The sequence below is a fragment of the Lepidothrix coronata genome, unplaced genomic scaffold (assembly GCF_001604755.1).
Source record: "Lepidothrix coronata isolate B3197 unplaced genomic scaffold, Lepidothrix_coronata-1.0 Scaffold95, whole genome shotgun sequence".
NCBI lineage: Eukaryota > Metazoa > Chordata > Aves > Passeriformes > Pipridae > Lepidothrix > Lepidothrix coronata.
This window is the reverse complement of record NW_016690275.1, coordinates 2,600,126-2,621,289: the sequence shown is the minus strand read 5'-3', so window position 1 is coordinate 2,621,289 and position 21,164 is coordinate 2,600,126. Positions and strand designations below refer to the sequence as shown.

The 21,164-nt window shown below is 38.9% G+C and overlaps 1 long non-coding RNA gene across 1 annotated transcript in view; it reads right to left on the bottom strand.

The window, feature by feature from the left end:
- Positions 1-5,896: 5,896 nt before the first annotated feature.
- The window catches only part of LOC108500856, a 17,581-nt gene continuing 2,313 nt past the window's right edge, over positions 5,897-21,164 (bottom strand). Inside the window, exons 2-3 of the long non-coding RNA XR_001876036.1 lie at positions 11,910-11,983; positions 5,897-7,605 (exon numbers count right to left, since the gene is read on the bottom strand). This is a non-coding gene — a long non-coding RNA (uncharacterized LOC108500856). The remainder of the gene's footprint in view (positions 7,606-11,909; positions 11,984-21,164) is intronic.

Genomic DNA, 21,164 nt, shown 5'->3' with positions numbered 1-21,164 from the left:
TTCAGTTGCAAAACAATGAATTCTAGTGAACTTCTGACACTCTCCAAAGAAATCCACATGCTGTGAAGCTGTATTTGTGGACCAATTATTTCTAATAGAAACACTCCGTATTTGACAAGGCAGCTTTAAATCATCTGACATAGACCCAGCAAACCCTGCAAACCAAAGCATTCCCTCACTTTTAACACTCCCATGAAATGTGTACAGTGGTGGAGCATGAAACTGGGTCCTTTAAATATATTAGAGTACATATTTCATACACTGTATATCTATTTTTAGAAGATAAACTGTTGTTTTTTCCTTAGGGCCAAAATCTTAGGAACAGCCAAATAAAAAAGGGCTTGTATGTCAAAAGTTCATCTTTTTTACCCAGCTGTATAAGTTGAGTCAATAAAAGACATTACTTCTCACAACTCAAATCCTACTAAACATATGAAAAATGCACTTTTTGAAAGATGTTCCCAACCTCTACCTGCAATAAATCTTTACAGTTTACATATAACAGCCTATGTTAGGGCTTTTTGTGAGGGTAGTTTGGCTGGTCTCTGTAACCGACAAAATAAAAAGGGAAAGGGAGAACAAACTCTTCCTGGTCCCTAACAGTCAGCTAGGGAGCCCTGCAAACACCTTGTCATTTCCAGATGTCAGTCTGGCATACGCAGCCATGAGTTGATTATTGAGTTAATTATTCTACAGCCAGACTGTACAGGTTGGTATGTGAAGGCTGTTGTGTGACTGCTTTCAAGCATTGTTTTTTGAGACAATTCTCCACTCTCAAATTCATTTGAAGCATTACTTTCAATATTTAGGGTATCTTTGACAGTGACTCCACAGGTGAAGTGCCCTTTACAGGCTGTAAATTTAGACAAAATCATCAAAGCCAAACAATTAAATCAAGTCTGTTTCTGTGCACAACTGGCAAACAATTAATTTCTAAAACTTCTTTCACTGAGATAGAGGCAAGAAATTGATATCTTAATTAATCATGTTGGATGAACAGCAACCTTGTTCTTTTCCCTGTGCCATGTTTCTTCACTAGTGTGGAAGGGGATAGCAGCAAGTGGAGAAGTGCAGCCACCTGGTGCCATCGGATGCTTTCAATACCCAACGTGGGAACCAGTAGACATAGCGCAACATTTAATTGCCTTTTAAATAAGTGGTTTTGGGAAGAGTTTCTGCACCACACACCCCTTTTCCATACTGTGCTGATGAGCATTGCAGGAGCTGGAAACTCTAGTGCAGTTAGGGCAGTGGGATCCCTCCTTACCGTATTAGAAACGCTTCAAAACATGTTTATTGCCATCAAGCTCAGAGGGCTCCAGTGGGTTTTGAAAGCATCACAACTCAAGCCTCCATTTTTTAATCTACTTTGCACTGTTCACTGTTTATACCACAATGGAATCTGGATTCAGGGAATAGAAATTCAGAGGAATCAATGAATTATCCAACAGCAGTATAATCTTCTAAGTGTACTTCTAAACTGTTACGAATCTGAAGACTTTACCCAAACAAAAAATCTCTAGCTGAAATCTTGTTAGTTGGCTTGGAGTCTGACACTGGGGCTGTCCTTTCCTTCCTTTGCCCTGAAATCACCTCTACAGAATTAGATGAGGGTCACTGGCATGGGAAATGCTGCTCTGAGCTGCCCTGGCAGCCCTGTGCTTGTCTGAACTGGCAAGAGAGCCAGCTAGCATCCAGCTCATTGTGTTGCCAAAACAAAGCAAAATAACTGCAGTGAATGGTTTTCCCTGCTCTGCATTTTTTTTAATATACATATACTTCAGGGAGCAAACAGTTTTGCAAGATTCGTATTCTTTTGCAGGTATGTATTCAGTGAAGTGAACAGTTTTCCTTGATTCCTTGTGTGTATGTATATATATGTCATAAACAGTCTCCCCTGCTTGTCCCATCATTTAGGCAGCAGACTTCCACTATGGTGCATCGTTTGCACTGAAATCAAGAATTGTAGGTGATGAGTGGAACTTAGACATCTGTATTCCAGGAGGATCGTGGCTAATGTTGCTGAATTAAGTTGCTAAGCACTGACCTTGTTAATAACTGACTAATAACGGGAAAAGGGAAGTGGCCAGTTATGGCAGACTTTGACAAACTGGGTAAATCCAGCGCTGAGTACACAGAGGGCTTTTAGGCCATGCCAGATGCTCGCAGGAAGGTCCTCCCCCTCTCCTGATTGCCCTGCTAATGGATTAAACTGTCACGGCATGGCCCAATAAAAATACCACGTGAACAGTAGAGCCTTCAAAAGCTGGTGCTGGGTTCAGAGCCCCTGAAGCCCTGGGGATGACAAGGAAGCCACTCTGAGCCCAGCTGTGCCACCCCCCTGTTGCTGAGTGATGCCTCCTCAGGCATCCCGTGCCAGAACCCTTGGAGTGACAGGGGCCAAGGGGTGCAAGCCCAGGGGCCCCCACTGCCCTGGCATGGGGGGATTGCTCTACTCCCTTCGCTCACCAACCAGACAGCTTCGTCTCAGCTCTATTAACGTTACCTGAAGTATTTAATAGCACCATCACTAGCCACCTGTACAAAACTGAATAGACTATTTGCAACCTTCTCTCTTCCTGTTGCTGGCTCTATTCTGAAGACAAAAGCCCATCAGACCATTTCCTTACCCAGTTACAAATCTGCTGAGCAACAGCACACATCAAATCTTATCACAAGGAAGCAGAACTGATTCATGTTCTCCTCAAATGCCATTAAAAATTTTTTTGCTTCATGTAGACTCAGCAATTGGTGATAGGCTTTGGCTGCAGGGCTCCATCTCCTGGTTTAGGAAGATATTGTATGACATTAGGAAACAGTTAATTTTCAAAAGCATCTGAAAAATTATTGGTGTGCTGGAGAGATACTGAGATGGGTTAAATACCTATGTTATTCTTTATTTTTGAAGTACTGCAAACATAACCAAAATTTTGTGATAATATATGCTGCTGTGTATAGCTTCAAACTTGTTTTATTGAGATTAAATGAAAACCCTTTGACCACTTAGGATACTCCTGCTGTCATTGAAGCAGTGTGCTAAGCTGGAAAGAACTTCATTTCCACCTTAGCTTTTAACTAGTTGCTGTAGCTGACTTTTAAAGGTCCCTTCCAACCCAAACCATTCCATGATTCTATGAAAACATGGCAAAGAGGTGTTTTGCTATGCTTTTCTTTTTCTAGGACAAGGTCACTGGGGACATCACCTCAGATGTGGGAAGTGGAACAGCTGCTTCTCCAGGACATACAATTTTCCAGACCCCCATCATCTTTCCCTATAGGCTTCATCTCACCAGCTCTGTCCAGACATGCTGGAACTACTGACCTTTAACATGGGTATGTCCTCACCAAATACTTCTGAAATGCATTCTTATTGGGGTTTTATCTCAATCAAATGAAAAGACCGGGAGAATACTTTCACATATTTATCACCCACACAGTACTCAAAAGACAGATAAACAGCAATATGTGTAGGTCACAGACTCAAAGCTGATTACCAGCATAGGGATTGCCACTTTCCCCCACACAACACAAAGGCCAAGCAGCTCCAAAAAAATAATCACAGCAGAGCAATTTGGGCAAACCACTTCTAACAACAATCCTTAGATGAGAAGTGAGACCCAGCTTTACTCCCACATACTATAATTCAAAAGCAGCTTCAGATATACATAAAACATACCTGGAAAGTTAGATGAAAGTCAATCCTTGAAGTGATCTGCAAAGGCAATGTCAGCAGAGGAAATGTAGCATTTGCAGTTAAATGAGTAAGATAACCTTCTATGTAAGAAAGTGGAGATCACCTCATGTAGAAGTCCTGTTTATTATTTTTAATTCTTGAAGAGAAAGGCTTTTTATTTTAGGCTGTGTATTTTAATGATGACTTATAGTGCAGTATCAGAGAAGACATCGAGAAAAGGCAGCATTCATCACAGTCATTATGTACATTGATCATCAGTCCAAAAGGCAAAGCATGTCAAGGAAATACCAGATCCCTACATTACAAACTGTGCAGTCTGAGTTTCTCTCATCTGTTGCTCAAACAACCAGAAAAGCCCTTTCGGTTTTTCCTGTAAAATACTCTAAGAGGCCTGAACTTATCTTCCCACTCTGAAGTCAATGGAAATTTCCTACTTTGCAGTGCTGATGCATCTAGTCCCACCTCTTTAAAAATACCACTACCAATAGAAATGATTCCTCTTCAGAATAGGTAATACTCCACATGAATCTGACATTTTCAAAGGCTGTAGAGGTAGACATGCAAGATTAAAGACATTTAGGTGCAACTTTAATTTTGCCCTGTCATCACAATCTACTTGAACATTTTTCAACATGGACACAAAAAAAATTTTAATTTTCTGTCATGAGGTGCTGCTTTCACTATGTTGCCAGGCATCTGTTTTTCCCAAAGAACATTTTACCTGTCAATGGATGACATAAATATAACCGATGGTGTGATGTTGAAAGGCAATTTCAATGTAAATGAGCTACGTGAGAACAAGATTTAAAATGTAGCAGCTTTCCTGCATTTGTAATAAATGACATGTTATTCTGCCCAGTGGTCTAAGTAGACTGAGGAGTGTTGAGACAGTTAAGTGTGTCCACATTTCAGGCATTTTTCAATGCAGTAAAGTGACCCTTAACAAATACTTCAACAAACCCTTTTGATCAGGTACCTTTGATCTGTCCATGCAATATTTTCTGCTGCATCATTCCCACTGAAACATGAAAAACACATGGGAATGAGTCACCGTTTGATATTTTTTTCTCTTGTCTCTTTTTTGCAGGATAGTACTTATGCATAACCATGTTACAAAATAATTTGACCAAAACCATTATTTTGTAAAAAAAAATTAGGCATAAGGTCAAATGGAGGTAAGAGCTTGATAATATCTTGAAATCAGATAGCCCTAGATTTGTCTGCATTTAAAATGGCAGACGAGCCGTTGAGAACCAAATCTTCCTAATTTTACAAAGGCAAAGTTTAATTAACTTCACACCCTACACAACGTCCAGATATTAGCCATGAGGGTATTGTGCACAGCTACCCTGTTCCTCTAACTTATACCTTTAGTTGTTGCCTGGGGTGATGGCTAGTGGCTCCGTGCTTCTGTAATGATAATGTGAGGGGAGAAAGGGCATAGTGGGTTGACCTTGGCTGGGCACCAGGTGCTCACCAAGCCACCTTCTCACTCCCCCTCTTCAGCAGGACAAGGAGAGAAAATAGAATGAAAAGCTTGTGGGTTGAGATAGGGACAGGGAGATCACTCACCAATTGCTATCATGGGCAAAACAGACTCGACTTGGGGAAGATTAATTTAATGTATTGTCAATTCATGACAGAACAGGATACCAAGAAATAAGAATAAATCTAAAAACCTTCTCCCCACCCTTCCCTTCTTCTCAGGCTCAACTTCACTCCCAATTTATTTCTCTCCTCCTCCACAGGGCCACAGGGAGACAGGGAATGGGGGTTGCAGTTAGTTCATCACATGCTGTCTCTGCTACTCCTTCCTCCTCACACCTTTATCCTCCTCCAGCATTGGGTGCCTCCCACTGAATACAGTCCTGCACGAGCCACTCCAGCATGGGTCTGTCCCTCAGGCTGCAGTTCTTCAAGAACCACTTCAGCACAGGTCCCATTCCACAGGGTCAGCCCTTCTGGAAGAGAGTGCTCCAGAGTGGGTCCCCTGCAGGGTCACATATCTTGCTAGGACCCTTCTCTGCAGCTTCCTCCATGGTATATCTGCCTGGTCTGGCATGGGGTCCTCCACAGGCTGCATGTGGACATCTGCTCCACCATGGACCTCCATGGGCTGCAGGGGGGCAGCCTGACTCACCATGGTCTTCACCACAGGCTGCAGGGGAATCTCTGCTCTGGTGCTTGGACCACCTCCTCCACCTTGGTGTCTGCAGAGCTGTTTTTCTCTTTTTTCTCATTCCTCTCCATCACAGCTATTGCTCAGCACTTTTTTACGCTTTCTTAAATATGTTATCACAGAGATGCTACCAACATTACTAAGGGGCTTGGCTTTGGCCAGCGGCAGGTCCATCTTGAAGCCTGCTGACATGGGGCAGTTCCTGATGTCCTCTCATAGAAGCCACCCCTGCAGCCCTCCACTACTAAAACCTTGCCATGCAAACTCACTGTAACAGGCAACCATTTCAGCAGTCCACTCTCATGGTGAATGTCCATCAAGCCAAGATCTCTCATATTTAAAATCTGCTTATGGAAATTTGGTATCAGCCTTTGCTCAATGTTCCTAGTGATATGGAGCTGCTGTTGTATGAACGTACTCCCGATATTATGAACGACACTTCACTAGATACAGTGAAGAAAATGGGATTCAGCTGAGCAGAGAGCCAGAGATGGAATTCTGAATTTTAGGGGAGCAGTTCATGCTTCAAGCCAGTAAAAATCATGTGCCACAAGTTCTCCCACTTCATTCCCCAATTATATTTCTGACTCATTTAAAGTTGAATTCTGAAAATTATTCCATCAGTGTATGATGCTTAATGCTTTCTGCAGCCTGCACAAAATGCTACACTGCTTCTTTTGTGGTATTTGTTTCTTTGTTTACTTTTCCCCTCTTTTTTTTCACACATTTTTGTAGGCATCCTTTTTCTATACAGTTTTGAAATGCATAATGAGATGCCAAAGTGCAATGAGGTCACAGAATTATAGCTTCAATTTTCCTGATTTTATTTACTACTGAATTTCAAAACACACATTTTCTACTGCCCTGTGAATAATGAAATTCAACAGAACTATTTAAAAAAGATGGAGAAATCTATGTCTATATAGTGTTCTGGTTTGTTCCAAGGAAAACCGCATCTGTGAATCACTAAATTTCCATTTTGTCCCCAGACTATTCTTGCTTTTCTCTCTACCACATATTATTCTCTGACTTCTTGGGTGTACCGTAGGGATCAGTATTTGTTTCTTGAAGGCGGTTGAGAATTTTTTTATCCTCTAGTCGAAAGAGGTGGTGTATCATTCATATCTGCATTACCTAAAACAATGTTTCTCAAACAAGGGACAGTGTCTGATAAGAATGTGTCAGTCTCCAGCGCAGATAGCAGCCCATGGTATTTGAAACCTTTAAGCAGGTCTGAAGATCTCGAGGCAGACACCAGGCTGGTTTTTTCCACACATAATTCCCAATGTGTCAGCTCTGGTATTCTCAAATATAAAGGTATGGATCAAGCTCTTTATTTTTGTTCCCCATTCTCAATAGCTGAATTATTATAAAGAGAACTGGGGACATGTTGTGCAAACTACACCCTGTTTGTATTTGGTGCTTGCTAAAGGAACAGCTCCATTGCCTACAAGCAGCTAATTCCACATCTAATATAGTGATTTACAGAGAAAAGTTACAAGTTTCCCACAAGAATGTTTTCATTCACTATGATTATCATGTATCTACGGAGAGTCTCCCCCATGCAGATCCCCTTCACAGTGCACGATGGAGGAAGGGGTTGTCTCAGAGAGGGTGAGGCAAGAGGCAGGCATGGGGCAGGTGTATGGAGCAGGTCTTGCTGTGAATCCCAGTGCCTCTTCACAAGTGCTTGGCAATGCCTGAGAAGCACCCCAGAGGGATTGGGGAGGATCTGCTGCAAAAGACAAGAGAGAGAAAGTCAGACTGAGGAAGTGAGGAAGCTTTTATCTGCTCTTGCCCTCCTCAGGAAAAAATGTTGAGCCTGTTTCTGACACATACCTTATGTATAGCAATTATTTTAGAGGGATTTTTGCTGCTTTCCAGTGGACACCACCTTTGTCTCTTTCTAACTAATTTGCTTTACCAACTAATGAATACAGTACATTCAATCAATAAGGATGAATAATCTGAGACCACTTCTGGTGGTCTCTGGCTCTGAGGTTTATTTCCACGTCAATCATAGGACCTAGGGAAAGAGCATGTAACTCATAGCCTGAAGCTTGGTATTTTTAACATTACCTCCATAAGGGCTCTTTTTGATGGTGATGAATAAACACCTACTTCATAACTTACTTCTGTCAGAAGTAAGACCAGAAATTGCTATTTAACTTTTATGAAACCAAAAACTTGCTGATTTAACAACAGATGATTTGGGCTATTTCATTATACTATTATAATTTACATAATCGCTACTGAAAGTGATTCACATAAAGATCTAAGATATGCAGGTAAGTTCTTATATACCTTCCAGCAAAGAAAAAAATGATCCAATGTGAAAATCAACAAAACTTTTTTCTATTTTTTTTCCCTGCATGACTCTTGAAGCTTCCAAGATATTCCATTGCTTTGCTCAGATAATTTTGCCTCTGGGAGAAAAGAATGAGACCATGGGAAGTTGCTGGTGAAAGATAGATGGGAATCTCTCTCACAAATGTCTGTATATTTCCAGCCTCCGGCAATGAGATGATGCCAGTCCTCTCTCTGTCATTCAAATGACAGAAACAACAGAGGTAGGCAGTAGATGCTGAAGACATCAAAAGGACTTTTATGAGGCGGGTGGCACCCCATAAATGTCACAACAGCTATGACAAGAGACAGAACATAGCACACACAAACATAATTGAATTTCAGTTTTACCACATGACATATTTTATTCAAAGAGTATATTACATATTTTTTTAATTGCTTCTTGTCAGTTAAGAAGGTCTTGGAGGGAGAGACATTATGCTTAACACTTTTTAAGGTATTAAAAAGGATATTTTTTACATTATTGTGGATACTACATTAATTCCTGTTACATTAACATGAGACACTGAATTTGTCTTATGAAGTTACTGAGGTCTAATAAAATGATAAAAAAGCCCACAATAAAATCTTCAAAAGTAAATAAAACTAAAATCACCATTACAGCTGTTATGACTTGCAGAAGCTAAACAAAATAAAGAAATAACATACATGTCTATGCTCAAAATCACACAATTGTGCTATAAAAATAGTGGCAGTGCCTTCTGTTCCACAAAGAAGGCACTAACTTTAAGATATTAAGGTTTTACTTAAAGATATTTCAGACATTTTCTTCTTCATTGCATCAGCAGTGGCTAGGTATGCATTCATTAAACTGTAAATAACCTTTTCAGTTGATACAGTGAGTATCAACTTCTGTTCTTCTTCTGACCAATGCATTTCTGCTCTGGAATGTTACATAGGGCACACATGTACTGCGTTGCAAAATTAATTCTGCTAGAAAATGAGAAAACCTCAGAATTAATTAGCAGATGAGTTTTGTCTGTACTTGAACTTCTCACACATAAATGTTTGCATCCAGGATTTCAGCTCAAGCATGTACCCCAACTGCTTGAGTATTCAGGAGTGATGAGATGCAGTGTTTTGATCTCAAGCCAAGTTTAATTTGCCAGTGGCCACTAGGTCTTTTATACATGATTGGACTTTAGAAGGTGAACCTCAGAGGTCACAAAGGACCTACTCTTTTCAGTGAAGACAGGTTGTCCCTACCATGAGGCAGGCTGCAGAGATAAAGCTTGGTCTCTGGTAAGAGTCATGTGCAATTTAATTTATTTTTTTAAATTATAATCTGAAGTTGTTTCTATTTTACTTTATTCATGATTTGAGCACTTTCATCTGAAATCTGTCCAGTGAATTTTCAAATACCAAACTCTCATGGCATCCTGATGGCATATAGTACATACCACTGATAGCATCTCAGGATCAGCTGCTAGGACCATTCTAGTATAAGCAAAATACTGAGAGTTTAAATCAGACACAAATGATCACACTATCAAAGATTTAATGTAACTCCTCAGCATTTCTTGTCAAGGTTTGAAAATTATTGCTTGCTTTCTCATGTGTTTATAAAGGTGAAAATTTTGTTGAAAGCACATACCCTCACTCCTACTGCCTGCCTTATCTAAACACAAGAATGGAAAAGTCACAGACATGTTCACAGACCTTCCCATCATAAACACTGTTATCTTCCTCATGTCATTTCTAGACTGTGTATGTGATTAGAAAATTATTATTGCTAAGAATGTTTAAGTTACCAATAGCTGAGATGAAGAAACTTTCTTATCCAGATTAAAAGAGGAAAAAAATCTGTGAATTCCAAAATGTTTAGCAAAGTTCTTTTTCACTTCATTTTCTCTGGTCAAGTTTAATCTGAATATTAATGTATTAAATGTTATTAGCATTAATCTCCAGGCTTGTGAGATAGATGAGGTCTAATCAGTTTCTATGCCATGTCATCTAGCATTCATATGCAAATATGCCTGGATCGTTTCATCACATATTGTCCCTTAATCAATATTCTGAAAACAGAAACCCTAGCAGAGAAAGAAAATCATACCCACAAATGAGACAAAGAGAGATATTTTCAATTACTACTTTTTTTAATCTCTCCCTCACATAATTCTTACGAGTTATTTTAGGAAAATTTGAAAAACATAATCTGCGGTCTTCAGATGTTTTTCCTAAACTTTTTTTTAATCTGTTCATTCTTTTCTTTGGCCCAAGTCCCCAGATGAAAGGGAGCTGGAGCTCTGCAGGGACACCTCGGTTTTCTGTGGGCCTTGGGACTATACAGTGTGCAATGTTATTGATTAATGCTGTAGTTTAAATGAATGGTGATTAATTAGTCAATCCAGTTATTAAATATCTGCCAGATAAACAAATAAAACATTGTTTAGTAAAGCAAAACATTGAGAATTCTTTCTTAGTTTCCATAAAAATGAATTTGTTTATAGACTTCATTATCAGGATGGAAAAGCAAGAATCATGATGGAATTCCACGTGCTTTGTTTGGGATTCATCTTATCTAACGTTGGCTATGTCACATCAGCATTTACATCTGAGTTGGTTATACAGTCTCTCTCTAGTGAGCAGCAAGGAATATGCATTTAGGGAATGCAGTTCATACAATTTATTTTATACATTTACATTTGAATGAGTGAGTGGTATTCTAATATTTAGGCTATATCAAACTCTCTGTCTCTCACCCATACACAGAGAAGTCCTTCATATTAGGAAAAATTAGGACCTAAAATCCAGCATACAAAAAGTTAGATATGTGGCATTTATGGTGGCTTGAACATCTCTAATCACCTGTCTTACTTCAATGCATTGTGATACACTAACTACAAGATCACATGCTTTTTTGCCATCAGATGCCTACTTTATCCCATGCATGACTAATGAGCTCTCATTCAGTGACTGAGAAAGGGAATAGAGGTTATATGGAAAAGTCAGAATCCTTTAAACTTGACACTATACAACATTTTGATAATTAAAAAAAAAGCAATGTGGTACACAGAAAATGAACTTTTAAAAGCTGTTGACAGATCTCAAAATGCATTTGTAAACAGCAAGGTCTCATTAAGGACATGTATTCTTAAGGCCATGCTGAGGTCAGTTCTTGGCCTTTACATTTTTATTAATGCTCTGGAAGAAAGGAGAGAATCCTTACTGATTAAAGTGTGCATGTGATTCATGAAGAGGGTGCATTGAAACAAATGAGCTGATAAGCTTCTGCAAGCAAATGACATGTGCAGATAATTGTAATTCAACAATATTCAGGAATTACAGACATAATGAGGCATTGTGTTGGGAACAGTAACTGAAATGATTGGGGCATCGTGTCAGTCAGCTGGAGATCTGCTCCTAGCACAGTATGCAAAGGGTATAACAGCAAAGCAAAAAGCCAATCCTGGGATAAATGAGCAGAATAATACAAAAAAATTGTTAGAAAGGTTACACAATCTGGCACTAGCAAATCTTCCTCTGAGATGCTTTTCACAGTCCTAGCACCCACAACTCAAGAAGGAATAAATTGGGTCCCTCTGGTTCAGAGATGAACCAGGAGAAAGATCAAAGAATTGAGGAACCTGCCTTAGTGGAACACTGAAGTCCAGTCTGTTTATCTTAACAAAAAGGCTAAAGGGTGCCTTGATCATAGCTTCTAATTACCTCTAGGGGGAATAGAAATTTGATAGTTGAGGGCTCTTCAGTCTCAAAAGCACAAACACAACTAGATCGAGTGCCTGGAAGCTGAAAGCAGAGACATTCAGAAATAGAAATTACATGCATGAAAATTAATCACTTCAATAATTTAACAAAATAATGATAGCTTGTTCATACTGCAAATATTTAAATTGAGTTTTTCTAACTTTTAAAAAGGGATGTTGTAGCTAAACAAAAACTAATTCAGAAAGGAGCTGACCCATGTTACACTGGAAGTCAGAGTAAACTATTACCTCTGAACTTAGGATCTAGGACACTGTTGCTTCATTTCATCACTGACTGGGGGGCCCACATCTTGTTTACAGTACATTATTCAAAATCTTATATGCTTCCAAAATATTCTGTTTTCCTGGAATTTCTTTGCCTGTATTGTTAGAGTGTGGCACCAACATTAATCTGTACAACAGGACAGTTCAAGTTGGAGAAGTGAAATTGTGGGTATTTTAGGAAAAGAGCACCAATATGAGATTAAATTTGAAAGCATCTCTTAACTGTCGATGCACAGTTTGAAAGGTTTGTACCTGATCTTTCAAAATACGTTGCACTTCTGAGCACTTCACATATATAAAGCATAGCTCCTACCAGCATCAGTCATGTCTCTGAAAGCTCAGTATTCCCACAAACTCGAGCATTTCACATGGAAACTCAGAAATGGATATCACAAAGTTAATTACCACTTCTAGATGAAAACTTATTTCAAATTATTCCTGCAGTAGAGCACTGCAGGAACTCAGTGTCCAAACACAGTTTGAGGCAATGTTCAAAGATTTAACTCAGAGATCAACCTTTCCCATTTTGAAATCCCTTCTTATGATCTCTACAGACCATTTTGTTTCTGTAGTGTAGAAGGCAGAGACAATAAATAGCAGTCCCCTTCACTGCACAATCCTAGTTAATCCTTAGAATATATCCTGTCACCTCAGTCAGTCTCATAAAGGTACCATGAGAAAATGATGCACAAAGAGGAGATAAAGGCACAGTATAATGCATGTCCATGAGGTTGTAGAGAATTTTTCTTCAGTTCTGGTATTTCTTAGTTATAAAGAATCTGAATTTGCAACCTTGGTGCTTTTTCTAACAGTTTCAGTTTTAAAAGTGTCAATTCCTGGGTTCCTCTATTATCTTTTAAGCAGAAAAAGTATCACTGTCATCTTACCAGCTGGTTACAAGGGAGTAAAAACATTCAGACGGAGCATGCAGAATTGTGTTATACGAGCTAGAGTAGGAATGAGCTCATACTGGGCAGTTGACATCTTTCTCCATCCCAACAGAGAATTTTCTCACTGAATTTCCTACACAACTTCCAAAGCAGAGGAAGAGTGCTCTACTACCATAGATCACTCCCTTATATACCTCAGCATGGCCATCCCTCAGAACATGTTGCTGTCCTAGACCTTTCCTGGTTTCACCCATGGCTTCCTATACATCCCTGTGTGTGCACAGAGGTAGAGATATAACTGTCAGCTCTTGAAGGTGTAGAAACTAAGGGAAGGAACTTCTTGGCATGTGTCTGTATGAAAGAAAGGTAGGACACAAAGTGGAAGGCCACAGAAAGCAGAAGGAGAAATCTAGAAAAACATCTTCACTGGACACCTTGCCTGCTGGAAAGGCAGGCCTGGGTGCTGAACAAGAGACCAGGTACCAGAGCTTTGTATCCAAAAAAATTCCTTTTTTCTGCTAAGCACATTGGGATGCACCAGGTGCATGGAGCAAGCTGAAGGCCAGACAGAGCTGACAGAAGCCACTGGCTGGCAGTCATCCCCGTGAGGCTGCTGCAAGCCAGGCTCTGTGCAGTGTCCAAGAGGCAAGAAGAAAATGCTTCTCACAACAAGCTGGGGCCCCAGATGTACTGATGTGCCTGGGCAGCACCCTCTAGCTAACATTTACAGTTAAATAAAAATCCTTACTATTGGCTTCAGCATATGGTTCTGTTTGTACCTTAATTTGGGCAGAGGCATCTCTCTAATAATTTTAACAACCTGATCATAATATCCACCCAATAGGCTATGGTAGTGCTTCTACAGTTTATTAAGAATGTGAGCAAAAAAAAAGAAGCAATTTAGAAGCTTTTATATTCTTGCTGCTGGAATATCTCCACAGAGAGTCTCCTTATAATCAGAAAAATTATTTGAAATTTGTACGTAGCTTTCATTAGCAAAGACTTTGTCTGACTTGTCATATGTTAACAGATGCTTTCTGCAGCAAGTCCTTGGCCCCTGTGCCCTGTCAGCTTGGCCAGCTGCCACTTGTATTCCAAATAAAATGAAAGGTGGTGGGTTTAACATTTAAACCAGCCCACAGCTTCCAAAGCTTGTTGCCCAAAGGGCTCACATGTCTGATGTACAGGAAAAGCTGTAAACTCTGCACTGCTAAGTTAGACACAGATCGCACATGGGTATTTTATGCTGAAAGGTTAATGAGTTTTGTTCACCTTGGATCATGAGGCTACAACCACACTGCTGTGAAGGACAGCCAGCTCCACACATGGCCTCAGAGCCAAATTAACTGCTGCTGTCTATTTTATGTTGCAGGGTACATCATGACCTGGTGACAATTGAGAGGGGATTTGAGAACATGCTCTCCAGCACTTCTAGGTTTTCCTTACTAGCCCCATATCTGTATATGATACTCAATGCACTGACTACCTGTCTGGTATGCAACAACATCATATAGTCCAGTGACACAGGGTCCTTCCATGAAAGTCCCTGCCTTCCACGAAAGACCACTCCCGCTGGAAGTTTTATAATTTGCAGGCAGTCTGGGCTGAGGCTGAATTGGGGAAGAACTCTTTTGGTTCTATGTTCAGGAAGCAGTAAAACTGCATACTGCTCATCTTTGGAATGGTCTGTTGAGGGCTGCAGACAACTTGATAGAGTCTTATCCACTGTGGGGTCTCACCATGTCTCAACTGGTAGTTTTATCAGTGGTAGGACACTTGACAAGGTGGATCTTTCATCTGATCCATATATAGGCAGTCTTGCCTTTGGGCATATTGACCTTACTGCAAGACAGTCATTCCCAAAATTTTATATCTGTGAACTAAATTTGGAATTAGAGGTCATATGTTAACATAGATGCCATCAGTGTAAGGGCAGGACATGTGGTATAAGGGAGATGCTGGAAAGTTAAGTTTTAAATCCTGTTAACTACGTTATAATTACTTTTGCAATCTGCTTGGAATAGTATCAAGACACAATAAATACTAATTTTAAGTAGAATAAATAAATAAGCAGTAAGATAATTATTTTGGGGAGTTCGCTGTAAAACTATTATAAAAGGGAAGTGAATGCCTGTGGTGGACCTTCAGTATCTGATTAAGAAACCTATCAACAGTCATTAAGTCGCTGTCTTTCCTCCCAATACTAGAAAATAAAACCATTCATTTATTCAGTGGCACAATGATGTTTGCTTTTCTACTTCTTCCCTAGCGATCTCTAACGTGAGGTCTTTTTGACATTCTCTGATGGTTTTAGAATGTTAGCTGCAGTAACTCCAGATCTTTTCTCCAGGTATCAAAATAACTTCTTCAGAAACAATCATTTTGCATGCCTAGTTAGAGAGATTCTTTCTTTTTTCAAACCAAAAGCATTAACTGCCCTTGTTGGCACTGAAATTCATCTCCCATATTGCTGTGCAATTGTGCAGATGAGGTATTCTCTACCTTAAATGCAGCAAATTATAATGCATACAACAAACAAGCTAATCCTATTATATCTTTGTACAGACATCATGTAAAACACAGCAGAGCCAAAGATAAGAATCTGCAGTTTAACACACGTTATAGTAATTCAAAAGACTAAACATGACATAACTTTTCTAAGAAAAATATCTCTCTCTTTTTTCTCTGTTTCTCTCTTATTACCAGGTGGATTCCTGTCTTACACAGAATATTGCAGAAAAGGCTTTTATGTTCAAAAACATCAAGTTGTACCCACTATCACCAAACATTACAAATTTAATCAGCTGTATTCCTTCAGTTACTTCAAATGGACAAAAATTAGAAATAAAGCCATCTCTATTCCTTTTACTGTTAAAACATATATGAGGGGTGTTCATGCAATACTGTATTTGAAATGAAAATCTCTCCACAGAGAGAAAAACTGTATCTTATTGAATACTGATAAAACCAAACCATTAATCATAATGAAAATGTTCAAAAGATTTTTTATTAGTTGCACGAGATTTTGTGAGGAATTGCTATCTTGAAAACAGAAGCTGCTCTAAAATTAACTGGAAAATAAGGGAACAAGCACTAATAATTAATTAATAATAATTAATTGTTCTGATTTAAATAGTTTCACTTCCCCCATAATTTATTTAATCATTAGGGAACTGTGAGATTGAATAAATAGATGCCATTAAGAATATAAATGCCAGAGTCACTTTATTTTTTCCCTTGTGGCAGAGTACATCTGAAAGGATGATAAGCAAAGATAACATATCTTGAAATTCCATCCTAACAAACAATAAATTACACTGCTGAAAGTAGGTTTTCAAAGTACAATTCACACAATTTCTCAGCCCAGCACACAGCCAGATGCCTTGAAGGCCATATAAGCCACTTCAGAAGCAACAGTAGATGGTAGGTCATATAAATGGCCAATAAAGAGAGAATTACATGAATCTCTAAAAAAGGAGCAAATTAATTTCATGACAGATCTGTATTCAAAGTTTCAGAACTGTAGAAGTTCTGAAGCTAAAAAACAGTTTTAATAGTCTTCTGTTTACTATCTATCTGAGGATTCTAAGAGAATTTGCCATATAAATAAAACCTTTTAGTGTGGTGAAAGAGCTGAAGAGGAAAAATCAGATGATCAAAACTAAAAAGGTGGCTTCTAAAAATACTTGTTAGAGCTTTCATGATTAGCTTCTTTTTCAGTCCTTTCAACTCATTTCCTACTGGGATATATTCAGAAAGCCTTGGGCTTCCATTATTTCCATATCTAGTAGGAAAAAAATTTCAAAAATTAGGAAGATAAATTAGACACAAAGGGTTTGATTTAGATTGCATACATAAGAAGAAGCGCACAGCTGCATTTCCTTAGGTAATTCTGGTATAAATAACTGACAGCAATGCTGTCACACAAAAAAGATGCACCAGTATTTCAAAAACTGATCTTTCTCTCACTAAAAGTAGCTGCTTCTCAGCTAAGAAGCAGTAACTAACTGATTTTGTGTGTCTTCTTAAGACAGACAGGAGGAAGTAAACTAGATTCACTCAAACCACCTTGAGGCTGACCACTAACATGAAACCCAAACACAGTTGTGACAGTAACTCTTCTTGGTAGCTAGCCCGACTAGTGCATGGAGGAGTGGACACCACTCTCAAGGAAGAAAAGAAGTTTGTTTTTGTTCCTCTCACAGTATTTTCTTCTGTTTTATCACTACAGATTAAAAACAAAAACCAAAACCAAAACCAACAAACAAACAACCACCACCCCCAAACACAAACAAACAAACAAACATGATACCCAGGCTATAAACCTTTGAGCCTGAACAGCTTTCACACAGATCTGCTCTGTCTCCTGATAAGTCCCCACATGCAGGCAGTAAACCAACTGCAGCTCACTGTTCAGACAGGTCACACACTGTGTTTTCTGCCAAGTGCCCCATGTTCCTTCCCTTAGCACCTGTGAAACTGCCATGTAAATGAGGCCCATACCTGAATGTCACAGAAAATTGTCTGATCACATGCTAGAAGTACAGCTACTCCTGTACCAAAGGGAACTACAGCTCTAGAATTCCTCCATGAGAGATTACATTGCTTGCCTTCCAGAAATTTTTTTTAAAGAATTGCAGTTTCAAGTGATTTTTAAATGGTACTGCAATCACCTCAATTAACACTGTAGACTTTAAATGACCCCTTCCTCCCTATGTAAGCCATGTGACAGAAAAACTCAGATGACTCACACTGCAATGTGATATGCTAATATGATTTTATTTCAAAATATGGCCAAAATTCCTGCTAGTATAAAACCTAGTACAGTAAATAAGAAGAAATTCTTTCCCTTTGAATCTGTTAGATGAGAGTAACATACAAATATGTCTTTATGTTACTCAAAGTAAGAATGGGGTGAGGAGATGTTATAATCCCATCTGTCCACAAAGCAGTCATTTAAACCATGAGAACACTGAAGATTTATGCAAAAGGCCAATGTAATAGTGTCAGGTTTATAAATATATTTAACACATCTATCTTAGATTTGTACTTAAGATTGTAAGAGACTGTGAAAACAATGATTTGTAAGAGGGTGTATTTAGCCTATTGAAATAGCAAATGAGCCATAAAGCTTTCATCTGGGTGGGAACATCCAAAGACATTTTAAAAGAGCAGGGAACTGACTTTACAGCCTTCCTTTATTATATACCAACTTAACAAAATGCTGGAGATGTGACAGTTCAGGGAACAAGAGGGAGTATGGTTAGGCATAGTTTGGTATGGTTGGCTAGGCATGGCTTATATCAAACCTATTTGAGTTGTTGGAAAGGTCTAACCTAGTCCTGACACAGATATTAAAAAATGTGTAAGACATGAAACAGCCTAGGAAACAGCAGCTTTGAGTCCTTTCTTTCTATGTCTTAGGAAGAGACACTGTTCTGAAAGGCTTATGCTTTGACGGAATGGAATGAAATGGAATGGAATAGATTAGACTAGACTAGACTAGACTAGAATATACTACTTGTCTAAACAGACTTAAACCTGGAGACACTCTAAACGTAACACATGCCACATGGGAAGATAATCCTTTGTTATCTAAAAACACCTTCACATAGCTACGTCTTGAATGTGAGAGTGACACAGAACTAAGTATGGCAGTTGGTTTTGTCATTTCATAAGGCTGAAAAATCACTTTATTCTGATGCTTCTGAAGTGCATTATTTTCTCAGGAAGAGACTGTCCTCATCTAAACTAAGAAGTTAGTAGGCCACAGGTGGACACCCTCTTATTTATCCAGGTGTACCAAAAAATAAGAGCTCACTGCCCTTAATTTTTCCCCACTATCAGAAGCTCCTTACCATCTGCTGCCGTCGCTGCCTCAAGCAATACTCCATTGAGGTGACTGTTCAGCCACTGTAATTAGTTTCAGGTAGAAGTGAAGTTAACCTGAGCCTTCTGCCTGAAGGATGATGTCAGGGTGTACACATACAAACCAGAGCAAGCAGAATGGAGTATTTCTATTAAACAAGTAGTAATGAACACCAGAGACTGCTACCTCTCTCATCACAAGAGTCTTACCCAGAGCAGAACCTCTGCCAAAGTATAAGAATGGTCACTGTGATCTGTGGCCAGCAGAGAGGCCTCTTTGGCTTCATATCTTTAATTGCTTCTGCAGACTTCTCACTTCCATTCAGCTTTGTATGGTGCAGCCTTAAGAGAAGATTCAGACTTTTATAGAAAAATTGTAACAGCAGCTGCCTACAACAATCTGCAGATGGCAGTAGAAAACCCTGTAAATCCTTAATTAACGAAAACAGGCTCAACAGAGCAGCAGCTGAACCTCAACACCTTTCTGCTGGGATTCTGGCAACAACTGTCTTCATTACATATTTTGGTTAGATGTCTTACTGCTGCTCTAAAACCTTGCTCAGCTCTGCCTGTGTCACATGTTGGTCAATAAAGATTTTTAGAACTTGCCAGTGACATCTGTCAATTCTAACCCAACAGTCAATGAGTAGAGACCAAATAAGACAAGTAATGCTGCAGAATTGTGTTGTGAGTAACAGAGACCAAAGCATAATTTATTGAAGGCAGTCATAAGGAGTAAAAACAAGTATCAGGAGATACTGGTTTTATCATAATATGTACTGAAAAAAATACTTTTCACAGAGAAAAAAACTTTCACAGGTGCTTACTCAAATTACCTGATGTACAGTAGAATGTATTTTGATTTAGGCTTGCAGCTGCACTCAATCTTAATTTGAACTTAATGAACTCTTGAACAGCATAGACATTTTTTGAATATACTTGACATTTCTGTGCTTTTTAAAATTTTTTTCCTATCTCTACACAGTTATTGAACCTGATGATATATCCTTCCCCTGTGTCTCCAAATTTATGATGCTTTATACTGTAAAGAACTTGTAAAGTTTAACTGTTTACTTCTCAGAGTTCTTGTTATTAATTAGATTCTCCTTTTTGGTTATAACTCTTCCTGTCTTTATTGAGTACCTCTCATTTGAAGAAAACTTCAACTATTTTATATCAAGTAGGATTCCTAACACTCCCAGAAGCTCAGCTATGTACATTTTACAAGGAGTCAGTTGGAGCCCCATGAGACAAGATAATCTGCCAGAAGATCATACAGCAAGCTATCTCAGAGCTAAGAAAGAATCTAAGCTTCCTGATACATCAGATCTGGGTTCGGGATTTTTCCAAGTCTCAGTAGCTGCTGCTGTTGGACATTTCACCCTCTTTGACACTGTAGGACATGTCTGCTTCTTAAAATCATCTAGAGATATAAAGATCTTGTTTGCACAGAGGACCAAGACCACTGATGCTCTTGATCTCTTCTCCTTTCTTGTGACATAACACTTGGCTTTTGGCCTTCTACCACATATTGGAAGTTTCTTATAGAGTGCTGGGAAGTAGTACTTGCTAGGCCTTTGCAGGCCCCTGCAGACACTATGCATGCAATACAGGCATTTCCTAAATTTGGTATCTGCTACACAGTTTTTCATGATTTCAGGGGACACCATGGTTAAGGTGGTTCTTTCAGTTTAATGTTCCTGTAAATTTTACTCCCATAATCCCTAGATAAACCTTCTACTCTAAGATCTTAATTCATGTAGGCATTTTGTTAAGCCCACACCCCCCTCCCTCACACATCCTTAGTGCATTCTTAACATTATATTCTTAATTCCCACAAGTTTCTATGTGATTTGAGTTTGCATTCTAAGAAAACCGTTTATTTGAGTTTGTCCTGAACTGGCTGGAAAAGAATACAAAATTTCATAAAATGAATACATTTTTTTACATTATGTATAGCTTTTCTCATCCTCTTTTGCCCATGAAATGAGCTGATGCAACTTGCAAAATGTACAATGAATTAATAAGGGTAGGAAATGTAAGATTAAGGTGCTATGCTCAGGAAGTATTTGCTCTTCCTTCTCACACATTTTCACTTTTGCATTTGGATTTCTTTCCAAATGATCAAAAATTGCCATCTACTACAGTTGTTCTAAGACTTTGATTGATATTAC